This window comes from Myotis lucifugus, unplaced genomic scaffold (genome assembly GCF_000147115.1).
Source record: "Myotis lucifugus unplaced genomic scaffold, Myoluc2.0 scaffold_3642, whole genome shotgun sequence".
Taxonomy (NCBI): domain Eukaryota; kingdom Metazoa; phylum Chordata; class Mammalia; order Chiroptera; family Vespertilionidae; genus Myotis; species Myotis lucifugus.
The window spans coordinates 1-6,141 of NW_005874690.1; the positions used below are offsets into that span (position 1 = coordinate 1).

At 56.7% G+C, this 6,141-nt stretch overlaps 2 long non-coding RNA genes across 2 annotated transcripts; one reads left to right on the forward strand and one right to left on the reverse strand.

Moving 5' to 3' along the window:
- The first annotated feature begins 3,996 nt into the window (after positions 1–3,996).
- LOC106695842 lies at positions 3,997–5,466 on the forward strand. The gene is made up of 2 exons (XR_001346844.2): positions 3,997–4,163; positions 4,415–5,466. It is a non-coding gene; the product is annotated as an uncharacterized LOC106695842 (long non-coding RNA).
- Positions 4,339–5,506, reverse strand: LOC111824652. Its single transcript, XR_002827749.1, has 2 exons — positions 4,791–5,506; positions 4,339–4,524 (listed from the first exon to the last, which is right to left on the reverse strand). It is a non-coding gene; the product is annotated as an uncharacterized LOC111824652 (long non-coding RNA).
- Between the last annotated feature and the right edge of the window lie 635 nt (positions 5,507–6,141).

The window sequence follows — 6,141 nt, forward strand, 5'->3', positions numbered from 1 at the left end:
CAGCACAGAACACCGCACAGCACAGAACACCACACTGCACAGCACAGAACACCGCACAGCACAGAACACCACACAGCACAGAACACCACACAGCACAGCACAGAACACCGCACAGTACAGAACACCACACAGCACAGCACAACACACAGCACAGCACAACACACAGCACAGAACACCACACAGCACAGCACAACACACAGCACAGCACACCGCACAGCACAGCACACCACACAGCACAGCACACCACACAGCACAGAACACCGCACAGCACAGAACACCACACAGCACAGCACAACACACAGCACAGCACACCACACAGCACAGCACACCACACAGCACAGAACACCACACAGCACAGCACAGAACACCGCACAGCACAGAACACCACACAGCACAGAACACCACACAGCACAGCACAGAACACCGCACAGCACAGAACACCACACAGCACAGCACAGAACACCGCACAGCACAGAACACCACACAGCACAGCACAGAACACCGCACAGCACAGAACACCACACAGCACAGCACACCACACAGCACAGCACACCACACAGCACAGAACACCACACAGCACAGCACAGAACACCGCACAGCACAGAACACCACACAGCACAGCACAACACACAGCACAGCACACCGCACAGCACAGAACACCACACAGCACAGAACACCACACAGCACAGAACACCACACAGCACAGCACACCGCACAGCACAGAACACCACACAGCACAGAACACCGCACAGCACAGAACACCACACAGCACAGAACACCACACAGCACAGCACACCGCACAGAACACCACACAGCACAGAACACCACACAGCACAGCACACAGCACAGAACACCACACAGCACAGAACACCACACAGCACAGCACACAGCACAGAACACCGCACAGCACAGAACACCGCACAGCACAACACACAGCACAGAACACCGCACAGCACAGAACACCGCACAGCACAGCACACCACACAGCACAGCATAGCAGCAGCCACACAGGGGAGCTGTCCTAGCACCCAGAGTCCCAGCACTGAGCATGTGGCTGTATCATCTCCCTCAGTTGCTGTGGAGTCACTCTGGCTGCTGTCATGAATTTCCGGGAACTGGTGCCTTCAGCTCGTGGACTGATTGTCCCACTCAGTTCTGGAGGTGAGAATGGATTGGTGTCCCGGGTGGGTCCTGGAGGTGAGAATGGACTGGTGTCCCAGGTGGGGTCTGGAGGTGAGAATGGACTGATTGTCCCAGTCGGTTCTGGAGGTGAGAATGGACTGGTGTTTCTGGTGGGGTCTGGATGTGAGAATGGACTGATGTCTTGGGTGGGTTCTGGAAGTGAGAACAGCCTGGTGTCCTGGGGATCTGGAGGTGAGACGGTGCTGAGCTCTCTGCCCCCGTGCCCCTTGCTCCCAGCCTCACTCTCCCCTGTCTTCATCACCTTCCTCTCTCTGTCTCTCTGTTACCTCGGTGCCCCATCCCTGCTGTGGCATCTCTCCGTGTCTCTGTCCACTGTGCTGTCTGTCGTGGGCACTTCTCTGTCCCTTCGTCCCTCTCTATTCCTCCATGCATGTTGCTGTGTGTCTGAGTCGCCACCTCTCAGCGTCTCTCTGTTCCTGTGTCTGTCTGTCCCTGTGCCGTCTCCCTCTTGGTCCCACCTTTCACGTCCAGGGTCTCGGTGGAGGACGGAGGGGCCCATGGTGGTCCGAGGACACTGGCTGGAGTCACCTGACAGGACTCCCCACGGAAGGGCTCAGGCCTGACCCCCGAGGCAGCCCCACCCCGCCTCCCTGCCTCCGCCTGCTCCTCACCGGCCACCCTCTGTGGCCCCGTTACCCCACCTTCTGTGGAAGTTCCCGCCCGTCCTTCCCTTCTGCTGATTTGGGGTAGGGGCACGGCGGCCTGGAATCAGGGACTGTAAAATCATGCCCTGGAATTTGTTGGAAACAGAAAAGCCCCCCATAAAGTCTCCCAGCCCCTCATATTCGATTTCACGAGCCAGTCGTCTGCTAACTGCGGGGAGCAGCCCCCGCGCCCCCAGCCCCATGCTGCCGGGTGGTCGGAGGGGACACCAGGGCAGGAGGGCGCGTTTCCTCTGCTTGAGGACACCAGGCGCTAAGTGACAACGCGCCACCCCGATGACTATCTGTGGGAGGGTGGCCCTCCCCGCTGGGGCCCTGGGACTGATCAGGGAGACAGGAGGCCAGAGACGCCGGGTCGCTGTTGACTGTGAGCCTCCACCACAGACCCCATCAGCCCTCATAGAGCTCCATCCGCACCCTGGTCTGGGCTGCAGCCCTCATTTTCCTCCACAAAACTTCCTCCTGCTCCAGGTTCCCTCACCAGAATAAAAGTCCCCATTGCTCAGATCAAGTGGCAGCTCCTGGTGGTGAGGGCAGGACCTCTGGGGGGTGAGCAGGTGCTGGAATTGAACAAAACAAATTCATTCTTCAAAGTAGTGTTTCTGGAGTGTTGTCTGGGAGGCAAGGTGTAAGCCTGGCCCGGCTCTCCTCACTGGGAAGGTGGAGATGCTACCTGTCTCCTGGGCTGCAGGTAGGATGAACTAATTATTCATGATCAAATCAGCTGCCGGTCAGGCCTCGGTTCAGCCTCAGCTCCGCCCCTTGCTGGATGGGGGTCTGATGGTCAATTTATGTGTCAACTCAGCGAAGGCCCCACCGCCAGTATCCATTCAACCCCGCTTCTAGGTTCTGAGTGAGGGGGTGTTTTATAGAAGACATTCAAGTCCCAAATCAGCAAAGGAGGGTCCAGAGGATCTGGTGAGCCTGGTCCCATCAGTTGAAAGGCCCGAAGAGCAGGGCTTTCCTGAAGAAATCCCACCTGTGGACAGGAGCTTCGGCCGCTGCCCGAGTTCCAGCCCCGCCTGCCCGCCTGCCCCATGGATTCCGGGCTACCCAACCCGCCCCACGGCCGCCTAAGCCAAGTCCTTGCAATAAACCCTTATTATGTGTCTCCTCCTGGTTCTGCTGCTCTGATTGGACCCTGACTGATACGGGAGTTCTGGGCAAGTGTTTCAAGCTGCAAAATGGGAGTAAGAACCTCTTATAAAATGATAAAGTTGAGAGCCATGAAGAGGGACAGGCTAGAGCAGGGGTCCTCAAACTTTTTCTTTCTTTTTTTTTTAATATATTTTATTGATTTTTCACAGAGAGGAAGGGAGAGGGATAGAGAGTTGGAAACATCGATGAGAGAGAAACATCGACCAGTTGCCTCCTGCACACCCCCTACTGGGGATGTGCCCGCAACCAAGGTACATGCCCTTGACCGGAATCGAACCTGGGACCTTTCAGTCCGCAGGCCGACGCTCCATCCACTGAGCCAAACCGGTTAGGGCCTCAAACTTTTTAAACAGGGGGCCAGTTCACTGTTCCTCAGACCGTTGGAGGGCCTGACTATAGTTTAAAAAAAAACTATGAACAAGTTCCTATGCACACTGCACATATCTTATTTTGAAGTAAAAAAACAAAACGGGAACAAATACAATACTTGTATTTGCATGTGGCCCGTGGGCCATAGTTTGAGGACCCCTGGGCTAGAGACTGGGGTCTGAAGCCCTCCCCGCCCCCCCGGCCTACAGCACCTGCCTTTAAACCTCGAGCCAAGGACTTGACATTTCTCCAAAGAAGACCTACGAGTGCCCAACATGCACATGAAAAGGTGCTCCACATCATTAGGGAAATGCAAATCGAAGCCACAAAATCTCACCCAATAGGGTGGCTATCGTCTTTGAAAACTGGAAAATGACAAGGGTTGGCAAGAATCTGGAGAGCTGGAAACCCTTGTGCATTGCTGGTGGGGATGTAAAATGGTGCAGCTGAAGACCAGTCTGGTGGGTCTCAAAAAGTTAAACAGAGAACTGCCCATGACCTAGCCATTCCACTTCGGGGCACACCCGGAAAGCATTGAAAACAGGTACGCAAGCAAATACGTGTGCAGAGCAGTGCTGTTCACAGCAGCCAGCAGGTGGAGGAAGCAGCCAAATGTCCAAGAACCGGTGAGCGGATACACACCGGTGGTAAACACCGCGGAGAATTACTCAGCCGTGAACAGGGAGGAGCTCTGCCACCTGCTGCCACATGGACCAGCCTCCAAAGCACGCTGCTCAGTGAAAGGAACCAGGTGCACAATGTCCAGCAAAGGTGAGTCCATGGAGACTGGAGGCAGATTGGTGGCTGCCAGGGCCTGGGAGGAGGGGGGATGGGCAGTTACTGCTTCCCGGGCACAGAGTGTCCTTTTGGGGAGGTGACATGTTTTGGAACGAGACAGAGGGGGTGGTTGCACAACGTCGTGAATATACTAAATGTCACTGACGTGTCCGCTGTGAAATGTTTAATGTGATGTGATGTGAATTTCACCTCAGTACAAAAGTGTTGTATCTTGTGACCTTCAGGAACAGGCCAAGGGCATCACAGAGGCACCGGCATTGCCATCATTTGGCCGGCGACGCCTTGAAGTCAGCCTTGAGCAGAGAATGGGGTCCACTCCGCCTGCACGTCTGTCCTGCACAGGAGGCGCGAACAAACAGGCGTTGTTTGTGGCAATGTTACGCAGCGTTGCAAACAAATAAAAAAGGGGATCCTTTCACGTAGCCATGGAGCTGGGAGGGAGCTCACAGAAGACCCAGCACCCCCACTTTCCCCAGAAATATCCCCTCTCCCCACCCCTCACCTCCACCCCTCCCTGCACATCCAGAAACCTCTCCCCGCTGCCCTGCCCTACCTCAACTCCCGGCCGCTGCTCTAATTCCCTTCCTTCCCCTACGATACCTGCTCGGCAAATATGCCATGTGACCGGGAGCTCTCCCGGCAAGAGGTGGAAAACAAGGCCAACCGAAGCTCTCAAGTGAAGGCCCGGTCAGAGCTGGAAATACCAGGCGGAGCTGGCACGGGGAACGGCAGCCCCTTGCCAACGCCGTTGAATGAGGTTCTTTAGCCTGGAACAAAGCCCTCCCTTTGAGGACTGACTGCCAACAGGGAGCGCTTTGTTGGGAGCGGAATTTGAGATGCCCGCTGGGATGGGCAGGGGAGAAAGGTGACACCTGCAGGAGCGTCCTGTGTAAATCCTGGATCACAAGAACCAGCATTTCCCCCCTTGTTGGCAAATACGGACGCGTATCGCGCTGACACGCCGCAGCCTCCATCTGATGCGCGGCCCGGGCCCTGGTCTCGAGTTTCCGGCAGGTGATCCCTGCACAGATACGCTCAGACATCCGTGGGTCCTGCCAGGGGAACGGCCCCTTCTCACTCGTCAGCCCTTTATGTTGTTAGAAGAAGGAAAAGCAAATCCCAGTGTTGTTTCCTGAGGCGGAAAACTCAGAGGCGGGAAGGAAGCGTGGGTGACTCCAACGCGGGCGAGAGCTTGTTTATAACACGCCCTGTGCCTCTCACTCCCTCTTTAAGGGCCGGGTCCCATCTTACTCGGAATAAACTCCACCGTCCTACTCTTGGGCCCTCGTTGTCATGTTCCAACTTCCGGCTGCGTCTCTGACCCACCTCCTGCCCTCTGGGCCCAGCCAGGCGGAGCCTGGAACACAGCAGGCACGTTCCGGCCCCAGGGCCTTTGCACAGCTGTTCTCTCCACCCGGGGTTTGTTTCTCTAAATATCCGCCTGACCGAGCCTGTTCTTCTAGCTCGTGCTCAAGAATGTCATCTCCTCAGAGGGGCCTCCCTGGCACGTCTCGCTTCTCTGTGTCACAGGTTGGATGCTTAATCCTCTCCCAGCCTTGGGAGTCGAAGCCCACACTTTGATTCCCATCACCCCTGGCCTCGCCGGAGCATCAGGCCAGCAGAGGGACAATTACAGAACAGGGTGGACCCAGCCACGGCCCCTGCCCTCCCAGGGCTCCGGCTGCGAGGCAGGGTGTGAGGGTCAGCAGGCGAGGATGGGGAGCTGGCTGTTCCCGCGTCTCCAGCCTGCGCTTGCCAAGAGGTCCAGGTGGTGTCGGGCGCTGGCAGGCGCCCCGTGGCTGACCTCCCTCGCTATGATTTTAGGGCCGCTCCGTTTGTCAGCTCGGCGGCGGCATTTCAAAGCTCCCAGGCGTGGGCTCTGAGCTGTGGTCCCTCCTCGGTGATCTCAGCCCAGGGAAGGGAGTCATGACACAGCTAATCCAAAACAGCT